This window comes from Schistocerca piceifrons, chromosome 4 (genome assembly GCF_021461385.2).
Source record: "Schistocerca piceifrons isolate TAMUIC-IGC-003096 chromosome 4, iqSchPice1.1, whole genome shotgun sequence".
In the NCBI taxonomy this organism is placed as follows: Eukaryota; Metazoa; Arthropoda; class Insecta; order Orthoptera; family Acrididae; genus Schistocerca; species Schistocerca piceifrons.
Genome location: NC_060141.1, coordinates 625275813 through 625289416, shown reverse-complemented (window position 1 = coordinate 625289416; position 13604 = coordinate 625275813).

The window sequence follows — 13604 nt, the reverse complement described above, 5'->3', positions numbered from 1 at the left end:
TCAATTACCGGCCTTAATTTGAAGAAGAAATTTCTGAGGATGTACGTTTGCAGTACAGCATTGTATGGTAGTGAAACATGGACTGTGGGAAAACCGGAACAGAAGAGAATCGAAGCATTTGAGATGTGGTGCAATAGACGAATATTGAAAATTAGGTGGACTGATAAGGTAAGGAATGAGATGGTTCTACGCAGAATCGGAGAGGAAAGGAATATGTGGAAAACACTGATAAGGAGAAGGGACAGGATGATAGGATATCTGCTAAGACATGAGGGAATGACCTCCATGGTACTAGAGGGAGCTAGTGCTACTCTGAGATGAAGAGGTTAGCACAGGAAAGGAATTCGTGGCGGGCCGCATCGAACCAGTCAGTAACCTGATGACAAAAAAAAAGGTAGTGCATCCTTCACAATAATTCCCTGTTATTCCCATCTCGAACAACGCGCGGAAAAAGGAACACCTATATCCTTCTGTGCGAGCTCTGATTTCCCTTATTTTACTATAATAATGGTGTCTCCTTAAGTAGGTCGGCGTCAACTAAATATTTTCGCATTCGGAGGAGAGAGTTGATGAATGAAATTTCGGGGGAAGATTCAAAAACTGAAATGGTGCATATGGCTCTAAGCACTATGGGACTTAACATCTGAGGTCATCAGTCGCTTAGACTTAGAACTTCTTAAACCTAACTAAATTAAGGACATCACACATATCCATGCCCAAGGCAGGATTCGAAGCTGCGACCGTAGCAGCAGCGCGGTTCCGGACTGAAGCGCCTAGAACCGCTCGGCCACAGCGGCCGGCTGAGAATATTTCCCACCAGCGAGAAACGCCTTCGTTTTAATGATGTCCGCCCCAAATAGTGTATAATATCAGTGACACACTCTCCCCTACTTCGGGATGATACAAAATGTGCTGCTCTTCATTGAACTTTCTCGAACTTCGTTAACCATATCTGGTAAGGATCCCAGACCGCGCATCAGTAGTCTAAAAGAGGACGGAGAAGCGTAGTGTAGGCTGTCTATGTAGTATATCTGTTACATTTTCTGAGTGTTCTTCCAACAAAATGCAGTCTCTGATTTGCCTTTCCCACAATATTTTCTGTGTGTTCTTTCCAGCGTGAGATATTCGTAATTGTATTTCCTAGGTATTTAGTTGAATTTACTGCTTTTAGATGAGACTGATTTATCGTGTAACCGAAGTTTAACGAGTTCCTTTAGGCGCTCATTTGGATGACTTCATCCTTTTCATTATTTAGGGTCAAATGCCAATTTTCGCACCACACATATAACTTTACTAAATCGTCGGGCAATTTGTTTGACGACTTCCCTAGACGATTAACGATAGCGTCATCTGCAAGCAAACTAAGACGGCTAAATCGTTTATATACGTAAGTAACAGCAGAGAGCCCGTAACACTACCTAGGGGAACGCCAGGAATCACTTCTGTTTTACACAACGACTTTCCGTCAGTTACTGTGACCTCAATGACAGGAAACCACGAATCCAGTCACGTAACTTAGACGAAATTCCATAAGCATGCAATTGCACTACGAAGGTACTGCGGTACTGTGACAAAAACCTTGTGAGAATCTAGAAATACCTTGTCAGTAGCACTCAACACTTCGTGTGTGTAGAGTTAGTTGTGTTTCCCAAGAACGAAGATTTCTAAATCCGTGTTGACTGTGTCAACAGACCGTTCTCTCGGAGGTAATTCACAATGTTGGAACACAATATATGCTCCAAAATTCTGCTAGATATCGATGTTAATGATATTGGCCAGTAAATTAATTGATTACTCCTACTGCCTTTCGTGAAAATTGGCGTTACTTGTACAACTTTCGACTCTGTGGGTATGGATCTTTCGTCGAGCGATCGGCTGTATAGGATTGTTAAGCAGGGAGATATTGCATCAGCATTCTTTGATAGGTGGAGGAGGAGATTAGTGTTTAATGTCCCATCGACAACGAGGTCATTAGAGACGGAGCACAAGCTCGGATTAGGGAAGGATGGGGAAGGAAATCGGCCGTGCCCTTTCGAAGGAACCGTCCCGGCATTTGCCTGAAGTGATCTAGGGAAATCACGGAAAACCTAAATCAGGATGGCCGGACGCGGGATTGAACCGTCGTCCTCCCGAATGCGAGTCCAGTGTACTAACCACTGCGCCACTTTGATAGGTATCTAATTGGTATAAAGTCTGTACCGGAAGGCCCGCTTTTATTGATTTAAGTTGCTTCACAACCCCGAGGATATTTACTTCTGTAATTACTACTTCTGTAATTACTATTATAAGTAAGTGGTGACATAATGTTTCATTTAGGAGTGATTGCAGATGAAGTAATCTAGTTTTCAAACATTCTCGAATCTGTATTCGTTGGTGTTAGTTTGAAGAGAAACTGACAATTAGACAATGGTAACGTTGCCTATAATACTGTCCGGTACAATTTGAGAATCTTGCTATTTTAGCGAGCTTTGAAAAATGACTCCAGCATTGTTACTGCAACATAATACTTGTAAATTATGTGATGAATATTCTAATGTAACCTGTGTCCTAAATTAATAAATATAATTTTTTATAATGTTGTATGAATTTATTCATCTGCAACAGTATACCTGATGATTGTGGGTTAAATGAATGTGACCGCATGTGAAATGAGCCTAAGCCGACAGAGAAGAGACAGAAAATAAAACAAAAATGCAAACTGAAATATAAAATTTTTTGGCCACAATAATGTGTGAGAAGGCAAAACACCTTAGCCTTCCTTATAATTTTATTCATTTTGTTGCAACCAGTTTCGGCACTTCAATGCACCATCATCAAACTCTCCCTATATATCTTCATGGTATCCCTATATATATCGCATCAGTGGCCAGCATAAGTGGATACGCAGATTACCTGAAAACTTAAATGAAATCACAAAGAGTGCTGACACCTGAGTTTTCAGATAGTCTGGGCATCCAGTTATGCTGTTCACTGGTGCGATATATATAGGGGTCAACAGCAGTCTGAAGGTGGCACACTTAAGCGCCGACACTGGTTGCAGCAAAATAAATAAAATCACAAGGACGGCTTTAGGCGTTTTATTTTCTCACAATATTAAAAGGCTGCCGTCCCAAAAACCTTCTGTCAAGAGGATGGACATACAAAAACAGTAAAGTGGTTCCCAACGAAGTTGGAAACGAAGTGGAAGAGCACATTTTTACATTTGAAAAGATCGTGTTCGCTTAAAGCTTGTCTGTCGAAAGAGAACTTACGTAATCAAACCAATAATAATAATAATAATAATAATAATAAAGGCTTACTGAGGCAAAGAAGAAGAAATTTAGATCTGCAACTACACCTATCTAGAGGAAGCGTTTTCGAGACTTCAGGGAAGGCACCACAGAAACTCATATGTAAAACAGAGGAATGATAAAGTGATTTTTGCGAGGTCAGAATTTCCTATTTTTCGGTCAGATGCCAAGAAGAACACCCTGCACTTGAACATGATGTTGTTTGAATGAATTTTTACGTTACTGTTCAGGCTGCAATATACTAGCGCTTACCTCGTGGCTTGGTGTACACAAGTGTGTGTTCAACACATATTGGACACACGTCCTTCTCCCCCTCTCTGTGGCCACCTCTTCCTTCAACCTCTATCTGTGTATCTCCACCACCCTAACCACTTTCTCTCTTCATTTCCTTCTCCCCTCTCTTTGTCCACTTCATCCACCCCCTTCTCTCTGACCATTCCCTCTCTCTGACCATATCCTCCTCCCTCAATCTTTCTTTTCCACGTACTGACAGCCCCTATGCACCTCCTACTTGTCTCGTGCTTCTTCGCTCTCTCTCTGTCCATTTTCGCCTTCCCTTCTCTCTGTCAACCCTGTACTCTATCCTTTTAAAAGTTCCTTAAGCCATGCTGATTGCCACATGTAGTCCCTGAAATACTGTTCGATAAAGCAGGCTGATACTATCCCCACAATACATTTGTCATGCAGGACTGGCTACACACCAGGAGCTGGAAAATAATTTATTTGTCTCACACACACAAGCCACGATACAAAGCAGGTCTATAGAGCTGGCTGATAGTACTACAACACGACAATCACAAAGATCAGCCTACACACTGGGGACAAGAAAACTGTTTCTTCCTCCCAGCATGTAAGCTGGTTGAGTTGGCAGGCTGATACTTTTCCCACACAACACACACATCATGCAGGGACGCCTATATGTCAGGGGCTGGAAAAACCGCCTTTTGCACATGTTTTAGCGGTTATGAAGTCCACTGTGCTGAGAGACTTGTACATCCTGCCGTTTATGTGGCAAATTTGGTTGATATCGATCCATGGATTTGGGAGGAGATCTTAGACACATACCGTGCCTTATATACAGGGTTTAAAGGTTTAAGTGTAGGTGTTTCTGTTTGTGGTACCCTATTAAGCACACATGTCACTTTATTAGTTGTCTTTTCTCTGCATGAGACAGTCTCCCCACAAACTTTACAACCTTATGTTTTCTGCACAGTTGTACTGCACAGCTAAGTGGACTACATGTGTCAGTATAGATTAACGATTTTACACACAGGGGAAAACCAGCCTTTACGCCTTGCCCTTGCTGCATGTACTTGAAGCTGCTAACCAACCTACAAACATACTGTTGTAATAAATAGTCTGCAAACGGAGTAAATACTGATGTAATGTTGTTCAGTATCAAGTCCCAGTCTCTGCAGGAAGTATCTGCACTTATACTTGTTATGCCACGTATACAACAGATAAAATATCAAGAGTACTACCATTTAGGCAACACTGCCCTACACGTGGAGATGTATCTGTAAAAATCACCATAAGTTTAGTTGCCTATTGCAACAAACCACATAGCTGTATGTAGCAAAGGTCCTTAGAAATAAACGTTCGTATTCGGTGGACGACTTTAGGGTCACCCTGTGCTTTGTTGATGGACTGGAGAATTTTTTATTTTCACAGTGCGTTCGGCGTACTTCGTTCACAGTCGTTGAGCAGTTTGCTGCTGCGGACAGACGGTCACTCAGCAAAAAGACGACCACCAACACCATGCCTTCTCTCTCTCTCTCTCTCTCTCTCTCTCTCTCTCTCTCTCTCTCTCTCCCTCCCTCTCTCTCTCGCTCGCTTTCTCCACCCGCTGCCCCCACCCACCTCTCTCACTTTATCCTCCACCAGCCATCCATTGAGGATGAAGCCTTCCGCACACCGTGTTGGCGCGTTCCCAGCGGTGTATTACCAACAGCAGCGGCGGCGACGGTGGAAGCGGCAAAACAGCACGCCGGAGCTTCTTGTTCTCAACGAGGCGCGGCGCTTCTGCTTGCACGACAACAGCCGGCAGCCTCCACACGCAGCAAGGGAGAAGCGTGGCTCGAGATGGCCATGTCACATGTGCGTCATCCATCAAGACTGAGTTGCACATAAATGTGACATCCATGTGAGGTAAAATAATGGCTCCAAACGGAAACAGTCATTACGGGTCTGGTTACAGGCTGCAGACCGTCCGACTAGGTATCTACTCAAAGCACAATAGTTTTGAGTCAGTAAATACTGAACTATGCAGCTTTTCTTTTGCTGGTTTAGAAGCTATACAGGTTCAAATGGTTTAAATGGCTCTGAGAACTATGGGACTTAACTTCTAAGGTCATCAGTCCCCTAGAACTTAGAACTACTTAAACCTAATTAACCTAAGGACATCACACACATCCATGCCCCAGGCAGGATTCGAACCAGCGACCGTAGCGGTCGCGCGGTTCCAGACTGTAGCGCCTAGAACCGCTCGGCCACACAAGCCGGCATCTATACAGGACAAGTTAGCTAACGCCGACGTGGCGCTCTACGATTTGAGTGACGTTACTTCCTGCTATTTCAGGTTGAAGAATTATACTGTCGCTTGGAACACACAATAACTTCTGTGACATTTCAGCATCGTGCCACGTGCCCGCCCGGTTAGCCACGCGGTCTAACGCACTGCTTTCCGGACGGGAAGGCGTGCCGGTCCCCGGCACGAATCCGCCCGGCGGATTAGTGTCTAGGTCCGGTGTGCTGGCCAATCTGTGGATAGTTTTTAAGGCGGTTTACCACATGCCTCGGCCAATGCGGGCGCGTTCCCTTTATTCCGCCTCAGCTACACTATGTGTCGGCGATTGCTGTGCAAACAAATACTCCACGTACGTGTACACCACCATTTCTCTACCATGCCAACATATGGGATACACTCGTCTGGCGTGAGACGTTCCCTGGAAGGAGGGGGGGGGGGGGGGGTCCACAGGGGGCCGAACTGCACAGTAACCCTGAGGGCGGCAGTGGGGTGAGTGTACTTCTGTAGCCAGTTGTGGGGTTGTGTACCATCGTTTCTAGGTCCCCAGTTCAATACAAAACAATACAATACAATCGTGCCACGTAAAGTAGACCCAATGGGAAGCAAGAACGCTCCTTAGTCACAAGCAGACAACAAGACACCATGTTGTGACCAGTTGAAGCCCATATTCAGTGGGTTTTATACCTTGCATCCTATGAATATATGCTTTCTTTAGCGCCAGCGAATTGAAGGTCTCGACAACGAATCGCTTTTGTTATGATTTTCAGTAATAAACTGAAGGGAAACGTCATATTTGTGGTTAAAGAACTTTCGTATTTAGTTACTTTCGCGTTATCACTTGCATGTTAGGAAAGTAACCCGTTTTAAGGGTTGGGTTGGGTTGTTTGGGGAAGGAGACCAGACAGCGAGGTCATCGGTGTCATCGGATTAGGGAAGGATGGGGAAGGACGTCGGCCGTGTCCTTTCAAAGGAACCATCCCGGCATTTGCCTGGAGCGATTAGGAAAACCTAAATCAGGATGACCGGATGCGGGATTGAACCGTCGTCCTCCTAAATGCGAGTCCAGTCCCGTTTTAAGGCAACGGCACATTTAAGACTCATAAAACACATGTCATTGTTATTAGGTTTTCTTACAATTAAATGTCAGTTAATGCAGTTTCAGTGAGTAAGGCCTTATGAAGACAAGGACGCTAATTCTAGATCTTCAGCGTTGCGTAGCTAGTTAGACGCCCCACGTGATGGAGTAGAAGGTAGAGGTTTCATGTTCCGCTGCACCCTTTTTTCCACCTTCGCGTTTGCTAAACCACTGTGGGACTTTCTTATGCAGTTGAATAATTTCTGTAATATTTTATGTTAGTAAATGCAAGTGCGCTCTCTGCCAGGAATGAGATTTTTTTGATAAGGTGAACATTTATAATCAAAAGTTCCTATTGACTGGACGTATAACTTTCCATGTTGTTTCGTTAAATGGTCACGAATATTGCAAGTGCATGGAGAAAGGCGGGAATGTGTGTTTTAACAGAGCTAACATAGGTATCTGACGCGCATCCCTTTTCGTGAAAGAAAAAAAAATGGAAATGAGCGAGTAGCATTATTGGCCTGGAGTCCCCATCCGTGGAAGTTCAGCCGCCAAGTGCAAGTCTTATTTCAGTCGATGCTATATTGGGCGACTTGCATGCCTGTGATGAGGATGAAATGACGATGAGATAACACAACACCCTGTCCATGACGCGGAGGAAACTTCCAACCCGGCCGGGAATCGAACGCGGGCCCGCTTGCACTGGAGGCAAGAACGTTACCACCCAGCTTTTTTTATTGTTCTCATTTTTGTTCGATTTTGTTCGTTGCATTTGTTTGGAGCGGATGTCCAGTGACACCCGTTTAAGTTCAGTGTTGAGCTGTTAACTCATTTTTTATTTTTTTTATTACAGAGCGCTGCTAACCCTCTGACCGAATACGCTGAGCTACCGTGCCGGCTCCAGCTAGAAGAAACCTGAAACGCTTGCGATTTAATTGAAGCCTACAATTACCACCGGTTAACCACCTCATCCCATGCACCGACGGCACTGTGTCCCATGACGTTGGATATCACGTCTGCGTGCATGTCAGCCTTGGCTGCCTTGTCCCACGTAACAACAGCTTAGGCGAAATGGGCGGTACATGTCTGTACAGTAACTTGAGCATTTCCTATATGGAGACCTTACACTGACATTACCATTTACTAAAGTTTAGAGCAACTGTAAGTTTTAGAACACTCAGAAGATCTTGCTGGTCTATGCTGCATGTGGTGCACCGCCTATATTTTGAAAGGTTTATTGCGAAGGACTAACACAGCAAAAACAAACTTCTATCTGGTGCCACACATATTCAGTGGAAGTAGAATTCCTTAAAGTAATTTTCTTTCATGGTAAGGCGGACGTGAATAGTCGTGGGGCAATTAGATTAGACTTTCCCAGCATGTCGCAGTTACTGTAAAGTGTCTTCCTATCACTGCGCAGTGATTATGGTTCCACGTTCAAGAAACTGACGAAAAGAGAGCCCGTGTATTCGAAGGTGGAGGTCATCATGACCCAACCGGAAGCTTTGGGGACAGCTTAGGATTTCTTTAGCGGGGAGACGTGGGATGTTTAGCTTTGCCATTTGCCCTCGAGCTTCGGAATGCTGTGGGATGGAATCATCGTGTTTCACGATAAAGTCCGCCCCCACACCGCCAATCTGACGGAAGCTACGCTTGAGCTATTTGGTTCGGAAACACTGCAGCATCCTCCGTATAGCTCGGATCTTCCACTGTGCGGTTATCGTATCTCTCGTGACCTGACGAGAGACGTGCGTGGATGTCGGTTACATTCGGATGAGGAAGTGTAAGGCTGGGAGCGGTTATGGATCCGTCAGCGCCCAATCGCGTGCAACGAAACACGAATTAATCGTCTAATCTCCAAATGGGATAAATGTTTTCATGTTTGTGATGATTACTTCTGCATGGAACCACTTCGTAGTTCCGTAGTGGCAGGTGTTCAGTTTTCATTTAAGTACCCTTCATAGATTCTTGTGCCTTTGTCATCGTTGGACGACTACGTGTAAACGCAGAGTCACGCGCACTATGGTTTTTCTGGTCGCATCACAAGCATCGATAACGATCCGAAGTAACTTCGAGCCACGCAAGTGAGTCTGCTGGAGAATACGAAGATGAATGTTATCGGCAGCCGCCTCTAGTGAACCATTGTTAATTACGCTCAGCTACTGTGTTCTCATCGCCACTGCCGCTGAATTCTGGTTAGCTCACATAGCTCCGCTGGACTGGATTCCGCCGAATTCATCAGTTTGCCTGGTTGTGTTGCTAAGGGGCTTTGTAGGCAGTGCTCCACTAGAGGTAGACTAAAAAACAGTTCCTCTGGATATCTGTGGTACTGAAGTACATGGAGTGTGGAACACTATTGGAACTTGTTCACATTATTATTAAATGCGAAAGATTATGTCCTTAGACAAATGCTGAACGTCAAGAACTTTAAACGTCAGTTTCTCTCTTTCGTGCCCAGCCACACTGCTGGCTGGGTTAGTCCGCTCAAGTATCTCGAGCGGGTGCTGACGTCGGCGTATTGCCGGAAGCAGCACCATGACAAACCTGACCGTGGCAGCGAGGCACAGTGGTTGACAGTCGGGTGGTACAACATGAAAATAGCAATATCTTGAAGCCAGGTCCGGGTTCGATGGGCAAAAGCGAAAATCAAGATCTAGCGTGAATGAAGGACGTGCTGCCGGGTCCTCTTTCACTTAGAGGAGTTTCTGACATAGAGCCGCGGAGCGACTGAACGCGGGCAAATGGCTGCAGGTTGGCTTAAGGCAGTAGGTAGTGGCTCGCCTTTTAGCCTTCAGTACGGAACCATCACAGAAGTTGGGAAGGAAAACATAGGTACAAAGAAGGTAGCTGCGAATGAACCATGGGTAACAGAAGAAATACTTCAGTTGATTGATGAAAGGAGATAGATAGATATTCGGCGATTACAGGCCCTGCAGACCACGCGCTGCTTCCACAAACTGCCTCCTTTCCTTCCTGTTTTGTGCCCGGTTCCACCAGGTGTCTTCAATTCCCAGGGTTGCTAGGTCCTTCGCCAGGTCGTCCATCCAGCGCTGCCTTGGTCGTCCAATTTGGCGTTTGGTTTTCGGTTTCTCTGCTGGTGCCATCTTCGCCTGTCTTCCATCTGGCATACGGGCTTATGAAAGGAGGAAGTGTAAAAATGTTCCGAGAAACTCAGGAATACAGAAATACAAGTCGCTGAGAAATGAAATAAGTGGGAAGTGCAGAGGAGCTAAGACGAAATGGCTGCAGGAAAAATTTGAAGGCCAAAAAAAAAAATTATTGTTGGATGGACAGACTCAACATACAGGAAAGTCAAAACAACCTTCGGTGAGACTAATAGCAAGGGTGGTAGCATTAAGAGTGCAACGGGAATTCCACTGTTAAACGCAGACGATAGAGCGGATAGATGGAAAGAATAAACTGAAAGTCTGATGTGATAGAAGAAGAAACAGAAGTCGATTTAGAAGAGACAGGGGATCCACTATTAGACCAGAATTTAAAAGAGCTTTGGAGGACTTACGGTCAAATAAAACAGAAGGGATAGATAACATTCCTCCATAATTTCTAAAATCAACGCGAGAAGTGGCAACAAAACGACTATTCACGTTGGTATGTTGAATGTATGAGTCTGGTGACATACCATCTGACTTTCTGAAAAGCTTTATCTACACAATTCTGAAGACGGCAAGAACTGACTAGTGTGAGAATTATCGCTTAATGAGCTTAACAGCTCATGCATCCAAGTTGCTTACAAGAATAATATACAGAAAAGTGGGAAAGAAAACTGAAGATGCGCCAGATGACGAAAGTTTGGCTTTAGGAAAAGTAAAGGCACGAGAGATGCAATTCTGATGTGGCGGTTAATACTGGAAGCAACACTAAAGAAAAATCAAGACACGTTCATAGGATTTGTCGACCCGGAAAAAGCGTTCGGCAATGTAAAATGGGCAAGGTGTTCGAAATTCTGAAAAAAAGTAGGGTTAAGCTATAAGGAGAGTCATGTACAATATGTACAACAGCCAAGACGAAGTAATAAGAGTGGACGACCAAGAACGAAGAGCTCGTATTAAAAAGTGTGTAAGACACGGAGATAGCCTTTCTACCTTACTATTCAATCTCCGCATCGAGGAAACAATGATGGGAATAAAAGTTCAGGTGTGGAATTAAAATTAAAGGTGAAGGGATACCAATGATGTGATTCCTTGATGACATTGCTATCCTGAATGAAAGGGAAGAAGAATGACATGATCTGCTGAACAGAATGAACAGTCTAATGAGTACACAGTATTGATTGAGAGTAAACTGAAGTAAGTTGATGGTAATGAGAAGCAGTAGAAATGAGAACAGCGAGAAACTTAACATCAGGATTGACGATCACGAAGTAGATCAAGTTAAGGAATTCTGTTACCTAGGTAGTAGAATAACCAATGATGGACGGAGCAAGGAGGACATTAAACGAGACTGACAATGGCAAAAAAGGGCATTCCTGGCCAAGAGAAGTCTACTAATATCAAATATTGGCCTTAATTTGAGGAAGAAATTTCTGAGAATGTACATCTGGATTACAGAATAGCATGGTAGTGAAACATGGACTGTGCGAAAACCGGAACAGAAGAGAATCGAAGCATTTGAGATGTGGTGCTACAGACGAATGTTGAAAACTGAGTGGACTGATAACGTAAGGAATGAGGAAGTTCTACGTATAATCGGGGAGGAAAGGAATATCTGGTAAACACTGATAAGGAGAAGGGACAGGATAATACGACATCTGTTAAGACCTGAGGGAATATCTTCCATGGTACTAGAGGGAGCTGTAAAGGGCAAAAAATGTAGAGGGAGACAGAGATTGGAATACATCCAGCAAATAACACAGGACGTATATTACGAGTGCTACTCTGAGATGAAGAGGTTAGCACAGGAGAGAGGAATTCGTGGCGGGCTGCATCAAACCAGTCAGAAGACTAATGAGCAAAATAAGAGAAATGGAGCGTAAGCGGCGTCATCAAACAGCCTGTGCCAGGAGCCACTGTGGACAGCGGTGGACAAGTCATGGGTTGGACTTCAGCGTGGATTGGCGGGTCGGCTGTTCTCGGCTCGGATATTGGCGTGGCTGGCCGAGTGGTTGTCCACAGTAGTCAGATTAGGGAGTAGGGAGCTAAACTGCGCCGGCGAAGGAGACGGACCCAGAAGCAGCAGGCGATGGCGCAGAGTCGGACGGGATCGGTAGAGGCAGTAAGGCAGTGGCACTGCTACAATGAACACTGGGTTTTGTCGGCTGTCACGCAGGCATGGTACGAGTGGGGCTGCAGATAGTCCTGCGTACGTCGAGAAGATGTGGCAGCTCGGAGCCAGGGAATAGTTGCAGAAGAGAGTTTCTAAAGCAGGCCATAGGAGTGACTCGTACCACTGAGCGTCTCCACAATTGCGTGTTTGCTGGCATTAGTGAGCGACAAGGGTCTGAACTGTCGAAAGTCAGTGGGGCTGTGTTGCACCTGTGTTGTCATACCAGTGCTTACATAGTAGTATTTGAATTGCAAAGGCATTGTAAGGCCGCGATGTGTTGTGATCGTTTAACAAATGCAAATGAACGAAAAAGGCACAGCGATGTCTTGTAGTTCTACGGCCGGTTCATGTTTGATGTATTTTAGCTTCTTTTGAGAGAGCAGACTGTCATGGGTGTTGCTATCTGATGCGTGATTACTGAGTTGGTTATAGTTAGGTGCTGTATTTTCTGATAAGATAGGGTTATTGTTCATTTACTATTCTGAGAACTTTATAAAGTTTCTGTAGCCTGCAGCCTGCAGTCATATTTCTTTAAGAAAAAAAGTGTATACGTTTATCATAGCTGAAGCGTTATTGTGTATGCTTAGCGTATCTTTTGGAGCTTTTATTACTTTATTACTACGAGTTGAGTATTTGCATTCTTTTTTTCTTTTTTAGGGTTCTGTGTATCAATCGGTAAAAACACAACAGTTATAGGACCATCTTTTTGTCCATCTCTCTGTCTGTTTCTCTCCCCGACTGTTAAGACAGGTTTTTCTCCGGAAAAGGGAGAGGTATCAAGTCGAAATTTATATCACATACGAAGGTTTACAGTCGTTTGGCAGTTTATAAAAAAGTTAAGCTCCTAAGTCAATTTTTATATATATATATATATATATATATATATATATATATATATATATATATATATATATATATATACGGCTTCTGCAAAGACCCATTTTTCTCGGGAAGTGAAGGAGGTATCAAACTGAAATTTACGTTGAATATCAAGGTCTGTCGTCACTTTGCGGTGTAAAGCATCTGCCTCCAATCCTCTACGTCGCGAGATCGAATCTCGGTCGGACCACGGACTTAGCGGTCTCCATTTTAACCTTTCAAGGGTGTGAGGAGTCGCCAGAAAGACATGAATAAGATTCCACGTTATTTCCTCCAGTTGATTACTGGGGTGGATAAGGAAAAAGCATACTGCGGAAGTGACTTGCACCAGTCCATAAATTCACAAGATATTATTATTACTATTCGTATTATTATTATCATCATCATCTACCTCTAAAATAAAGTTTGTTTGACTCAGAGAGCGAGTCCTACAAGCTCTTGTCTAGTTTTTAATGTTATTGTTTCATTAGAAGTTAATTGTTATGAAGATCGAGCGCTGTTTTTTATCTTTTTTATTGTGAAATCAATGTAGATTTGTAATTTGTTG